General features: G+C 42.5%; 1 protein-coding gene across 1 annotated transcript in view; it reads left to right on the plus strand.

The window, feature by feature from the left end:
• The window catches only part of PDE4A (phosphodiesterase 4A), a 494,628-nt gene that overhangs the window by 224,793 nt on the left and 255,730 nt on the right, over nucleotides 1-14,105 (plus strand). The gene's annotated exons all lie outside the window — the stretch shown is intronic.

A 14,105-nucleotide genomic window follows, 5' to 3' on the forward strand; every position in this document is an offset into this window, starting at 1 on the left:
GGAGACTGGGAAAATGCTTCCTCTTGCCTGCAGCAGACTGATGAGATCATCTGAGCCTAGGCAAAGTCACTTGACAGAAGATCAAGAACTGCTTTTTAATGTTAAAGGGCTTGTAAAGTCTCAAGGTATTTCACCTTCTCTGATAGCTCCCAACTGTCCCTGATTCCGAGGGACTGTCCCTGATTTGGAGCAATGTCTCTCTATCCCTCATTCCTCCTCATTTGTCCCTCATTTTGGTTTGATCTATAAAGTTGTATATAAAATGCACTTTTTATCTTTCAAAAAGTGTTTCCCAGTGCTAAACTTTTCATCCAAATTCTAAATTGCTGCATTTTTCAATTTTAAAAGCCAATATAAAGGAATAATAGTGGTAAAAAAAAAGCACTTGTTGATTTAATAAACCTTTTTTGGGGGGTATTTCCCCTTTAAGGGGGTGTGTCCTATGCCTACATATGTTTGCTAGTAGGTGTCCCTCATTCCCATGTCAAAATGTTGGGAGGTATGCCTTCTATGCATTAAGGTGAAAAACCTTCTGTGCTGCAGCTCCCCGCCCCCCCCCCCCCCCCCCCAACCCCTCTTTTTTCTTACCTGAGCCCGATCTGATCCAGCACTGTGCAGCGGGCTCCGGCTGGCGGCCATCTTGTGGTGGACCAAATTGCATCGATTTTAATGGGAGAATTCTCAAACGCTAGAGAACAAACATTCTTCTTGTGTTGAGTCTCCGGCCGGGCGCCACCATTTTCCTAAGAAAAACACCTCCTTACTGCATAGGACAAAAAAAATATATATATAAAAAAAAATATATATATATATATATATATATATATATATATATATATATATATATATATATATATATATATATATATATACACACATACACACTGTGTGTATATATATATATATATATATATAATCTGCTTTGTAGTAAAAAAATTGACTGACATCTCACCAAAGCCCCCCAAAAAATAATGTAAAAAATTCTAAAAAAATTAAAAAGTGTAAAAAATAAAATAAAAAACTACTGACACAACTCTCCCCTGCCCTACCAACATGGTCCACTGCCCCAACCCCTCCCCCCCAGAAAGCATTGTAAAAAAAAATTAAGAAACAAATAAATTGTAAAAAAATCAATTATTAAAAAGGAAAAAACTGCTGACACCATCCACTGCCACATATCACCCACCGCCTTCCCCAGAAGCACTGTGGAAAAATATTAAAAAGGTGATTTAAAAAATATTTTGCAACGGGAGGGAGGGGCTTAGGGCACGAAGCTCCACCTCCCTGAAATGAGTTTTTGCAGGTTGGGATGTCTGCAACCCTTTTAAAGCTGAAGTTTAGCTAAAAAAACTTTTTTCTCTCCAGTTTTAGTTATACTACTTACCTGTAATGAAGTATGCCCCACGATGTGCAGGTATCTGGATTCTGTAGACATTTTTATGGCAGGACTGCCCTGTACTCTTCCTGCTGATGAACTTCCTGTGCTATGTGTCTCCGGCTGCACTAAAGATGATCTGACAGGGACATGCATCCTCCTTCTCATCTAAGAAATGTTCTTTCATTAAATAGGACCTCCAGCCTCCCCCTCAAAAAATTTAAAGTCAGCAGCTACAAATACTGCCTGTCTTACCTGTCCAGGGATCCAGCAATGTCCTCACCCGAGCCGATTTTGAATCAGCTTTGGGTGCAGTCGCTGGCATCTCTAGTATGGGAAGCAGGAAGTGAAGCCTTGCGGCTTTACAGCCTGTTTCCTACTGCGCAGGAGCAAGTCGCGCTGCACCTTGTGAATGGTCCCATAGTATTCTGGGACCTGTAATGTGTCCCAGAAGACTGTGGGGGAAGAAGGCCGAACTTCTGTCTCGGATCGCCACGGCGATCTGAGCTGGAAGTGGGAGTGGGTACCTATCAAAACCAGGTACTTGTTCCCCCCTCCCCCCCAAAAAGTGCCAAATGTGGCAGGGGAGGAGGGTGCAAACAAGCAGAGCTCCACTTTAATTATGCTCCCTGTGGCAGAGTATTTTAATGCAGGGGTCTCCGACTGGCAGCCCACAAGCTGTTGCGAAACTACAAATCCCATCATGCCTCTGCCTGTGGGAGTCATGCTTGTAACTGTCAGCCTTGCAATGCCTCATGGGACTTGTAGTTTCGCAACAGCTGGAGGGCCACAAGCTTGAGACCCCCTGTTTTAATATAAAGAGTATAATGAGTCACAGGATTCTCACTTCCATTCACAGATCGTGTTGCAGGCAGTAGAATCAGTGAAAGAACTTTTGTGATTGGAGGAGAGGGCAGAATGGGGCGTGTAACCGTAGGATCATCTTTAGTGCGGACCCGGAAGATTTTAACCCTCACAGCCCTGGAAGTTCAGCTGCAGGAAGAGGACAGGGCAACCCTGCAGTAAAGATTTCTACAGAATCCTGCGGCCTGTTTTTTTTTTTTTGTTTTTTTTAACTAAACTTCAGCTTTAATGTATAGAGCATTTTATACTGTTGTATATTGTGGCATATTGTCACTGATCAGCTACTTGTGGTTCTACCACCATGTGGTCTCTCTTACCTTGTTGCAGGACTGGGAGTTAAAAGCATGAACAGATCTTACCTGTTGATTGATAGAGCAACCAGTACCTGCTCACCTGTCAGTCAACCTCACTATTTAGCTGTGCCCAGGTCAACACCCATAGCCAGAGCAATAGGTTTATTTCCTAGCCCAAAACCTGGGTCTGTGTTAGGTGCAGTGCTTCTGTATGCCTGTCCCACCTGCTGATTGTAGGGATTCACCGATTCCACGACACTTTTTTTCAGTACTCGCCGAGTCCAATTACCGATGCCTACCGCAACTTTTTTGTTTACACTTCAGCTGTCAGCAGTGGTACAAAACATTGAAAAGTTATTTACAAATTAAATAATTTTTTTTTCTAATTTTCCGCTTTTTTCAATCTGAAATGTGTAAATATAGGTTAAAGGTGTAAAAATATAAACAAACGAAAAAAGTTTTTTAATTATTAATAGTTTATAAAAATAGACGTGAACAAAAAAAATCAGCAGGAAAATAATAATTAAATGGAGAAGGAGAATAGGGAGTTAATAAGGCTGATTAGAGTAAAGTAAGGGTTGATAAGGGGTTAAACAGAGGAACAATTTAATAAAAAAAAAAAAAAATGTATTTGTCAGGTTACTTTAACTGCTTCGGCCCCCGGAAGATTTTACCTCCTTCCTGACCAAAGCACTTTTTGCGATTCGGCACTGCAACGCTTTAACTGACAATTGCGCGGTCGTGCGACGTTGCACCCAAACAAAATTGACGTCCTTTTTTTTCCCACAAATAGAGCTTAATTTTGGCAGTATTTGATCACCTCTGTGGTTTTTATCTTTTGTGCTATAAACAAAAAAAGAGCAACAATTTTGAAAAAAACGCATTATTTTTTGCTATAATAAATATCCCCCAAAAATATATAAAAAAACAATTTTTTCCCTCAGTTTAGGCCGATATGTATTCTTCTACATATTTTTGGTAAAAAAAAAAAAAATCGCAATAAGCGTATATTGATCGGTTTGCGCAAAAGTTATAGCGTCTACAAAATAGGGGATAGTTTTATGGCATTTTTATTATTAATTTTTTTTTTACTAGTAATGGCGGCGATCTGCGACATTATGGCGGACACACCGGAAAATGTTGACACATTTTTGGGACCATTGGCATTAATACAGCGATCAATGCTATACAAATGCATTGATTCCTTTAGAAATGTCACTGGCAGTGAAGGGGTTAACACTAGGGGGCGATCAAGGGGTCAATGTGTTCCCTAGTGTGTGTTCTAATTGGAGGGCGGAGGGGTCAGTGCAGAGGAACTCGTCTGTATGAACAGACTATTTGTCTGTTCTCCCCTCAGAGAACCGGAAACTGTGTGTTTAGACACACAGAGCCCGGTTCTCCGTGTGTCAGTGACGATCGCGGGAGCCTGGCGGTGATTGTGACCGCCGGGCACACGCATCTGCTCAGGGGGCGAGTGAAGGGCGCGTGCGCCCCTAGTGGCCACAGGGCGAAGCGACGTTACATAACGTTGTTTCGCCCAGCCGTGCAATTCTGCCGTAGTGCAACTGCGGCGGCTGGTCGGCAATTGGTTAAACTGACTTCATCTGCAGACCAAAGTTCATCCCTTTGATCTGTAAATGAATAAACAGAAAGATAGGTAAGAAGAAACATGGTTTCTTCTTATCTATCTGTTTCAGGGGCAGAGCAATGTTGTTGATAAAAATTGGGCTGCTTTTTTTTTTACCAGGACTTTGTTTACACTTCAGCTGTCGACGGGGGAACTCCACTGACAGCGACATCGGTTGTTAAGGACGCGGCGCCCCCGCTCCTTCACAACTGATAATTGCTGGCTTTTTTTTTTACATTTCAGCTGTCAGTGAGGGAATCCCGCTGACAGATGGAAGAACGAGCCTGAAAATACCGGTTTCAGGTATCGGAGCAACCCTAACTGATTGATATAACAGCAAGATGGCCAGTCTCTGCTCCACCTGTCAGTCCACCTCACTATTTAGCTCTGCTCAAGTCTGCACCCGTTCCCTGAGCAATAGGTTACTCTCAGGCCAAGGTTCCAGTCTGTGTTAGTTTCAGCACTCCTGCATGCCGGTTTCTCTGGTTAACCACTTCAGCTTGTATTTTGACTATGTTTGTCCGCTGCCTGCCCTGACCTTTGGCTCTGAAATTTCCTCTCAACCTCTGTCTGAGGGCCACAGCCTAGTACACCCACCAGGAAGGTCCACCACTTCTTGCAGGGTTCTCTGGTGATGATTTTGTGATGTGTACTTTGACTCTGTGCCTTGACCCTTTTTAGGGTTCCCACCCTCTCCAAATGTGCAGCTAGCACTCAGGGTCTACGATCCAATATGTCCATGACAAGGAATTTATTCATGCAGATACTATATGTGAAGTTACTGAAAGGTCCATTTGAAATAGCAATTGAGATACCAGGAAATCTGGGTAATGTAGATGAGGAGAATAAATTGTGCACATATCAAAATTGTATTGTATGAAGAATAATACAACTTATTTTCAAATTCTGAATTCTTGTAGTGTACGTTTTATATTTCTCTGTCTGTATTCAATTATATGTACCCTCTCGATTTGGAGGCTGTTCAGTCAGTTCCAACCTCTGGAAGTGATTTACTTGTGTAATTCAATTCTGTAACTTTTAACAGCCCTCATATTACTGTCTTTGCATCTTGCAAAATGGAAAATCTTCTTTTTCTTTGTCCTAAAATGAACCATTCTGAGCATCCAAGATGGTTTTCTTTGGAACTCGGTCCTTACTTGTTTCACACTAACCAAAAATATTTTTTCCCCGTAGTTACGAACAAGTGAGTGTTAGCATGCATCACTGTTAGGTCATCAGTAAACTATCACTATTTAGGCTCCATTCACACTAGCACGTTTTTTGATGCATTTTGCATTTTGCAGAAATGCATGGGAATTTTTTAACATGGGTTCCTATAGAACATGTTCACATCAATGCCTTTGTGTACCTCTGCGTTTTTGGAAAGGGTCAGGGACTTTTTTCATGCAAAATGCAGCGTTTTGCATGTAATAGAATTCAATGGACCAGCATCAAAAACGCAAGTGCAGCGTATTTGCATCGTTTTTGCAGCATTTTTTATGCGTTTTGTGTTTTTGGTGGGGTTTTTTTTGGGTCGGTTAGTGCTTTTTACATTTTGCAGATTTGCACTACAGCCCATTTAACATGGTTTCCTATGGAACACGTTCTGTAGTGCAAATCTGCAAAATGCAAAAAGCACAAAAAATGCATAGGTGTGAATCCAGCCTCAGGCTGGATTCACACCTATGCATGTTGCTTTTGAGCGTTTTTGGAGGTTTTTTTTTCATGCTTGGCACGTTTTTGAGCAGCGTTTTTGTAGCGTTTTTGCGGCGTTTTTGCCGCGATTTGCGTTTTGCATTTTTTTTTTTTTTTTCATTTTTTTTACAGTCTTAAAAAAAAATTACAAAAAAAAAAAAAAAAAAAAACAAAAACGGCAAAAACGCACCAAAAACGCTGCAAAAACGGTGCACTTGCGTTTTTGATGCTTGTCCATTGAAATCCATTACATGCAAAACGCTGCTTTTTGCATGAAAAAAAGTCCCCGACCCTTTCCAAAAACGCAGAGATACAAAAAAGCATTGATGTGAACATGTTCCATAGGAACCCATGTTAAAAAATTCCCATGCATTTCTGCAAAATGCAAAATGCATCAAAAAACGCGCTAGTGTGAATGGAGCCTTAGGCTCGATTCACATCTATGCATGTTGCTTTTGAGCGTTTTTGGAGTTTTTTTTGTGATGCTTGCCACGTTTTTGAGCAGCGTTTTTACAGCGTTTTTGCTGCGTTTTTGCCACGTTTTGCGTTTTTTTTTTTTTACAGTTTTTTACAGTTTTTTTTAGACTGTATACAGTCTAAAAAAAAAAAAAAAAAAAAAAAAAAAAGCCAAAAACGCAAAACGCATCAAAAATGCTGCAAAAACGCTGTAAAAACGATGCAAAAACGCTGCACTTGCGTTTTTGATGCTGGTCCTTTGAATTCTATTACATGCAAAACACTGCATTTTGCATGAAAAAAAGTCCCTGACCCTTTCCAAAAATGCAAAGGTACAAAAAGGCATTGATGTGAACATGTTCCATAGGAACCCATGTTAAAAAATTCCCATGCATTTCTGCAAAATGCATCAAAAAATGCGCTAGTGTGAATGGAGCCTTATAAAAGATTGAGGATGAGAAAATTAAGAAAGAAAACAGCTTGTGAGTAAATCTTGCCATAGATGGATTGAAATTCGGCTGATTCAGCAGGGACCAGCTGAATTTCGATGCATGTGTGTCCATGCCTGTTTGACAGAAGTCAAATGTTAGATCAACTTTTGTTGAATGGGCTTGTTGGAAATTTTTTCTCGATCAGCTGTCTGTAACCACTAACCAGTGTATTCTGACAGCGAAAACTCACACTGTTCGAATACTATTTACCAGCGGGGAAAAGTTCTTTGTATGCCTCACTTTTTCTCTTTTCACAATTCTCTTTTCGCTTAAACATAAGGCTAGTTGATAGATATGATTATCTTTGCTGCTGTGTGAATTGAAACTTTTTATGTGCTGTTTCTGTTATTTTGCTCACTCCTTACACACACTTAAGGCCCGTACACAGGGGCAGAATGTCAGGTGACATTTGCCGGTTAAAAAAAAAAAATGGCCGTCATTCTGCCTGTGTGTATGTCGGTCTGTTCGATAGAAGCCAGCCATGCATGCTGGAAAATGAGGAAAAGATGATCCGCACTCCGGTGATTGCTCTTAAGAAGTATAATTTTTATTGACAAGCCACAGTGACCAAACGCAAATACGAACAGTTGACGCGTTTCAGCCTATAAGGCCTTAGTCATAACTTATGACTAACATTATGACTTTATATGACTTTTAACCTTATGGCAGAGACCGGAGTGCGGATCATCTTTTCCTCATTTACCTACTCAGCCAGCGACTGTGGATCGAGCACCTGGGATCTCTGCTTTCTATGTGATGTATGGGTAGTAGCACCGACTTTTTTGTTTATATGCATGCTGGAAAACCAGCAGCCGACGGACTCCAAATCAGTGCTCTCAGCCAATGGCAGAGAACGCTGATCGGAGTGTTCTGGCGCGGGGGGGGGTTGGGGGAACGTCCCCCTGTTAGAACACAACAGCTCAGCGAGGGAGATTGCTGGACTAACCTTGCATGGTTAGTACAGTGTCTCCAACCGGAGCTGTCAGTTTTTATTCGTGCTACCTGCCGGGTTGCACGAAAAAAAAAAACTGTTAAGCCGCGTACACACGATCGGACTTTCCGACAACAAAACTATGGAATTTTGTTCGAAGGATGTTGGCTCCAACTTGTCTTGCATACACACGTTCACACAAAGGTTGGCCAACAATTACAACGTATCGACGTACAAGATGTACGTGATATCTCCATTACGAACGCTAGTTATATCTCCAACTCGTACTTGATTCCGAGCATGCGTGGACTTTTGTACTTGTGTACACACGATCGGAAAGTCCGACAACAAACATTTGTTGGTGGAAAATTTGAGGACCTGCTAGCCAACATTTGTTGGCGGAAAGTCCGACAACAAATGTTCGATGGAGCGTACACACGGTCGGACTTTCCGCCAACAAGCTAACATCCAACATTTGTTGTCGGAAAATCCCATTGTGTGTGCGGGGCATTAACCGGCTTTACTTATCTTTGGTGAACTAGAACTTTTTGTTTAGCATCATGTCTAAAGCCGGGTACACATTAACAACCTAGCAGGTAGATGGGTGAAAAAAACCTGACAGCTCCAGTCGGAGACAGTGTAATAACCATGCAAGGTTAGTCCAGCGATCTCCCGGGCTGAGCTGTTGTGTTTTGACAGAGGGGCGGCCCCCCCGCCAGAACATTCTGATCAGCGCTCTCTGCCATTGGCTGAGTGCTCTGATCTAGAGTCAGTCAGCTGCTGGTTTTCCAGCATGCACGTCCGACAGAAGCTGGCCAAATAGCCATCTTCTGTTGAACAGACTGACAAACATACGGAGAGAATGTCGGCCCTTTTTTTTTTTGAACTAACAAATGTCTCCTGACATTCTGCCCGTGTGTACAGGGCTTTATTGTAGAATATTTTGTGGACCTCCTCAGCTCTGACCTGGATATTTGCTTAGGGTGGTGTTGTGCCAAGGGCTTGTGTTGCGATCCCTCTCTGTGCAGGAAATGTAGGTTAAGCTGGTCATACACAAAGTGAATTTTATCTGGTTCCCAATGTACCAGTCAAAATTCGAGCCATGGGTGGCTTTGTCAACACCATTCCTCTAGACATTCTTTGAACTAAAAATCGAAGGGACCAGGCAGCAATTCAGAATAATAGTCAGTGGGGGAGATTTCTCCGTTCACACAGTATAGCGTAGATAGAGGGATCAGTAGATTTCTCTTGTTTAGCCTGTGGGTATATGGTTAGCCTTCGTGACCAGACATCTCTTTCATGGAAAAATATATGCCTGAGCGGGAGGGGATGGGGAAGATGTGTTATTTCCTCTCTTCATTCTCACAGCCAATTCTAGTTACATAATTTCGAGTCTCACTGTGTCTTCTTCAGAAGTTCTGCTTTCAGATCCTCATTTCATAGTCTGTATGAGAAAATATTTGTTGGTTGATTGTGTTTAGTGATAAAAAAGTGTTAACATCATGAAAAAAAAAAGAACAGGAGGAAACTGAGAACATGGAAGCTGTCCCTCCACCTCCCGTTGACACAGACAGGAGAATCTATGTGACTTGGAGTCTGTCCCTACTACCACAGGGTGACACACCCATGAGAAGCTATGTGACTTGAAGTCTGCTCCTGCTACCACAAGGTGACCCACCCATGAGGAGCTATGTGACTTGGAGTCTGTCCCTACTACCACAGGGTGACACACCCATGAGAAGCTATGTGACTCTGATTCTGCTCCTGCTACCACAAGGTGACCCACCCATGAGGAGCTATGTGACTTGGAGTCTGTCCCTACTACCACAGGGTGACACCACCCAGGAGGAGCTATGTGACTTGGAGACTGTCCCTACTACTTCAGGGTGACACCACTCAGGAGGAGCTATGTGACATGGAGTCTGTCTCTACTGCCACAGGGTGACACCACTTAGGAGGAGCTATGTGACATGGAGTCTGTCCCTACTACTACAGGGTGACCCACCCAAGAGGAGCTATGTGACAATAAGTCTGTCCCTACTACTACAAAATGACTCCAGCTAGGAGGAGCTATGTGACATAGAGTCTGTCCCTACTACTACAAAATGAATCCACCTAGGAGGAGCTATGCAACATTGAGTCTGTCTCTCCTACCACAAGGTGACACAGACAGGAGAACCTATGTATGTGACGTGGGGTCTGACCTTCTAACTACACGGTAGCACATACCGAAGGTGCTATGTGACAAGGAGTCTGTCCCCTCCAGTTGTGTATACCATAGCATGCTCAGGGCTTCCCTGACACAGCCACCCTCTCCAGCGAAACTGGCAAGACTCCACGTTTCAGGAGCATTGACAGCAGCTTCTGTGTGAATAAAGTCTGCAAATAGTAGTATTAGGCTTTACTCACAAATGCATTGCAACAATCTTGTTGCAATATAATGTGTTCAGTGCTTATTTGCAGAACAAAGGCTTGTTCTTTCATATGCACCTAATGTCAGTTTTAGCCAATGATGAGGTACTAACACCTGTCAGTACCTCATCATCAGTGCTGCCCATTAGGGCCATCTATTACTGTCCATCAGTGCCACCTGCCAGTGCCAATCAGTGCCGCCTGTCAGTGCCCATCAGTTCCGCCTGTCAGTGCCCATTAGTGCGGCCTGTCAGTGCCCATCAGTGCTGCATATCAGTGCCCATCAATTCTACATATCAGTGCCTCCTCATCAGTGCCACCTTATTAGTTCCTCCTCATCAGTGCCCTCTCATCAGTGCCCGTCAGTGAAGGAGAAAACAACATTTTATAACAGAAACAAAGAAAACCTTTATTTTTGTCAAAAATTTCGATCTTTTTTCGTTTGTTTAGCAAAAAAATAAAAACCTCAGTGGTGATCAAATACCACCAAAATGAAGCTCTATTTGTGGGAAGAAAATGATAAAAATGTCACATGGGTAGAGTGGTGCATGGACCGCACAATTGTCATTCAAAGTGCGACAGCGCTAAAAGCTGAAAATTGTCCTGGGCAGGAAGGGGGGAAAGTGTCTGATATTGAAGTGGTGAAATGAACAATGACTGTAAGTACTCGAATACTGATTCCATATTCCTATTGCACCCCTTCTCTGTTTCTATCAATACTTTTACAGGTATAATAGTATGTATCATGTCACAGCACTGTGTCTGCAGTTCATTCGTTTTCTGGAGAAGCTCTAAGGAAACCCCATCCTGACCACTTCCTTTCTGATTCAAACCTGACAATGCTTGTCTTCTTGCTGGAGCTCCTATTTACTGTAAACCTGCATCATCACCAATTGTAGTTTTCCTTAGTGATAATAGCTTTATTAAAGGGAAACCAGAAAGATTTTCATCATTTTCCTTTAAATTTTTTTAACCACTTGCCCTTGGGAAAGTTTACCCCCCTGCATGACCAGGCCATTTTTTGCGTAACTGACAATTGCGCAGTCGTGTGACACTGTACCCAAATAGAATGTATGTCCTTTTTTTCTCACAAATAGAGCTTTCTATTGGTTGTATTTGATCATCTCTGCGGTTTTTATTTTTTGCTTTATAAACAAAAAAGACGGACAATTTTGAAAATAAAACATTATTTTTTACTTTCTGCTATAAAACATATCCAATGAAAAAAAATCAAATTTCTTCATCAATTTAGACCAATATGTATAGTGCTACATATTTTTGGTAAAAAAAAAATCCCAATAAGCGTATACTGCTTGGTTTGCGCAAAAGTTAAGGTCTACAAACTATGGGAAATTTGTATTTATTTATTTTTTACTAGTAAGGCAGTGATCATTGCAGCGGACAGTCGGGAAACTAACTGACACGTTTGACACTTTTTTGGGACCAGTGACACTAATACAGCGATCAGTGCTAAAAATATGCATTGTCACTGTACTAATGACACTGGCTGGGAAGAGGTTAACATCAGGTGCGATCAAAGGGTTAACTGTGTGCCTAGCCAGTGTTTGTGTACTGTGTAAGGTGCTTTTACTAGGGGAAGAAATTGATCCTTGTCCCTGCTTTGCAGGAACACAAGATCAATGCCTTCCCTACTCACAGAACGGCGATCTGCATTGTTTACATAGGCAGATCGGCATTCTACCTAATGATCGGTGGGTGCCGGCAGACATCAGATCCGTGGTACTCGCAGATCAGCTTCTGTTGTGTATAATCACTGTGGGAGCGGGTCGCCCGTGACCCCAGACCCAGCCGCCCTGCTCCCCCCCGCCCCAAACCACCTTGTCCCCATGTTGATAGGGACGAGGGTCTCTTCCCCACAGCCCTAGACTGTGGTTGTGGGGGTCTGTGGGCGGGGGACTTAGCAAGGGGGCCCCCAGATCCCCCCCCATGTGAATGAGTAAGGGATACATAGTACCCCTACCCATTCACCAAAAATTTTCAAAATAAATAAAAACAATACACAGATTTTTACAATTCCTTTATTAATAATTTTTAAAAAAAGTGGCCCCGGATGTAGAGCCATTGTCAATTGCACCGCCGGACCCGAAAGTGAAAAGAAAAAACTCGCTCTGCCCGCCGTGAAGGCCAACCGCCGAATGCCTGGCTTGCCGTTTGACAGTTCTTATTTAGGTAAGGACGGGGTCACCTGGTGGCACCAACCCCCTTGTGGCGTCACCAACCGGTGCATGCTGGGTCATGACATCACAAGGGGCGGTGCCACCTGGTGATGATGTCCCCTAGTGGCCTCGCCTTTACCTATATAAAAACTGTCAAACAGCAAGCCAGCCAATCAGGTACAGTTGGGAGCTATGCGTGCTGACCAGTGAGAAGCACATCTGAGACTTCTTCTTCTGGTAAGATTTCCCAGAAGAAAGAAGCTCTGAACAATAAGCGCTTGCCATTGTGAGCTTAATGATGGATGCGCACTCTGGGGCTGTGTGTTACGGTGTACGGACTGCTACACCGGCAGCAACTTACTCTTTAAAAGCTAATGTCACTTTCATGACTGTGTTTCATGTTACACCCATATTTAGGCCCTCATCAGCCTCACCTCTTACTTATAGAATCAGGGGTTCCTTTTCCCCATAGGCTCTTGTCAGATTTGAATTCATTGTGGCTGTACATGGCTCCTCCCACACAGCCGCGTCAGCCATTCACACTGTAGTTCTTAATGAAGCACAAGAGTGGTGACATCATCACGCTTGTAGTCCATTGATATTTCCTCCATAGCTGAAGGTCCATACTTTGGTATGAACCTGTGACTGGAGAAATCAAAGTATTGCATCTGCAGTCCAAAGATTGCGGTTGCAATGCTTCGTGGACTCAAATGAAAAAAAATATTAAATGCTCGTTTTTGTTTTTTTGCTGTATGGGTGCATTTATTATTAATCTTATTATTATATTATGTATTTTTGTGCAGAAGGTGAAATTCTCCTTTAACCACTTCATGACTGCCCTATAGCAGGATTACTGCTACAGGGTGGCCGCTGGGCGCAGGATCATGTACAGTATATATACGTGATCCTGCACTTCCGGGTAGGTTGGGGGCGGCTTGTTCCCCTTGTGATTATACACAGCGGGGCTGATCAGTGGGTACCATGAACTCTATGTCCGCCGGCACCCACCGATCATTTGGTACAAAGGCAGAACGTCAGTCTGCCTATGTAGACAAGGCAGATTGCTGTTCTGTAAGTAGGGAAGGCACGGAACCTGTGTTCCTGCAAAGCAGTGACAAGGATCCAGGTCTTCCCCTAGTAAAAGCACCTCCCACACAGTACACAAAACACAGACTAGGCACACCTTTGATCGCCCCTGATGTTAGCCCCTTCCCTGCCAGTGTCATTAGTACAGTGATAGTGCATATTTTTAGCACTGATCACTGTATTAGTGTCACTGGGTCCCAAAAAAGTGTCAGTTAGGTGTCCGATTTGTCCACCGCAATATCGCAGTCCCAGTATAAGTCGCTGATCGCCGCCATTACTAGTAAAAAAAAATAAAATAAATTTTTAAAAAATTCCATAAAAATATCCCATAGTTTGTAGACATTATAACTTTTGCGCAAACCAATCAATATACACTTATCGGGATTTTTTTTACATAAAAAAAGGGAGCAGAATACATATTGGTCTAAATTGATGAAGAAGCTAGATTTCTTTACATTTTTTATTGGATATGTTTTATATCCGAAAGTTAAACATTTTATTTTTTTTTTCAAAATTTTACATTTTTGTGTTTATAGCAGAAAAAATATAAAAAAAGCAGAGGTGATCAAATACCACCAAAAGAAAGCTCTATTTGTGTGGGGAAAAAAGTACATTTTATTTGGGTACAGTGTCGCATGTCCGCGCTATTGTCAGTTAAAGTAACGCAGTGACGCATCGCAAAAAATGACCTAGTCATT

Source organism: Aquarana catesbeiana, linkage group LG03 (assembly GCF_042186555.1).
Source record: "Aquarana catesbeiana isolate 2022-GZ linkage group LG03, ASM4218655v1, whole genome shotgun sequence".
Lineage (NCBI taxonomy): Eukaryota > Metazoa > Chordata > Amphibia > Anura > Ranidae > Aquarana > Aquarana catesbeiana.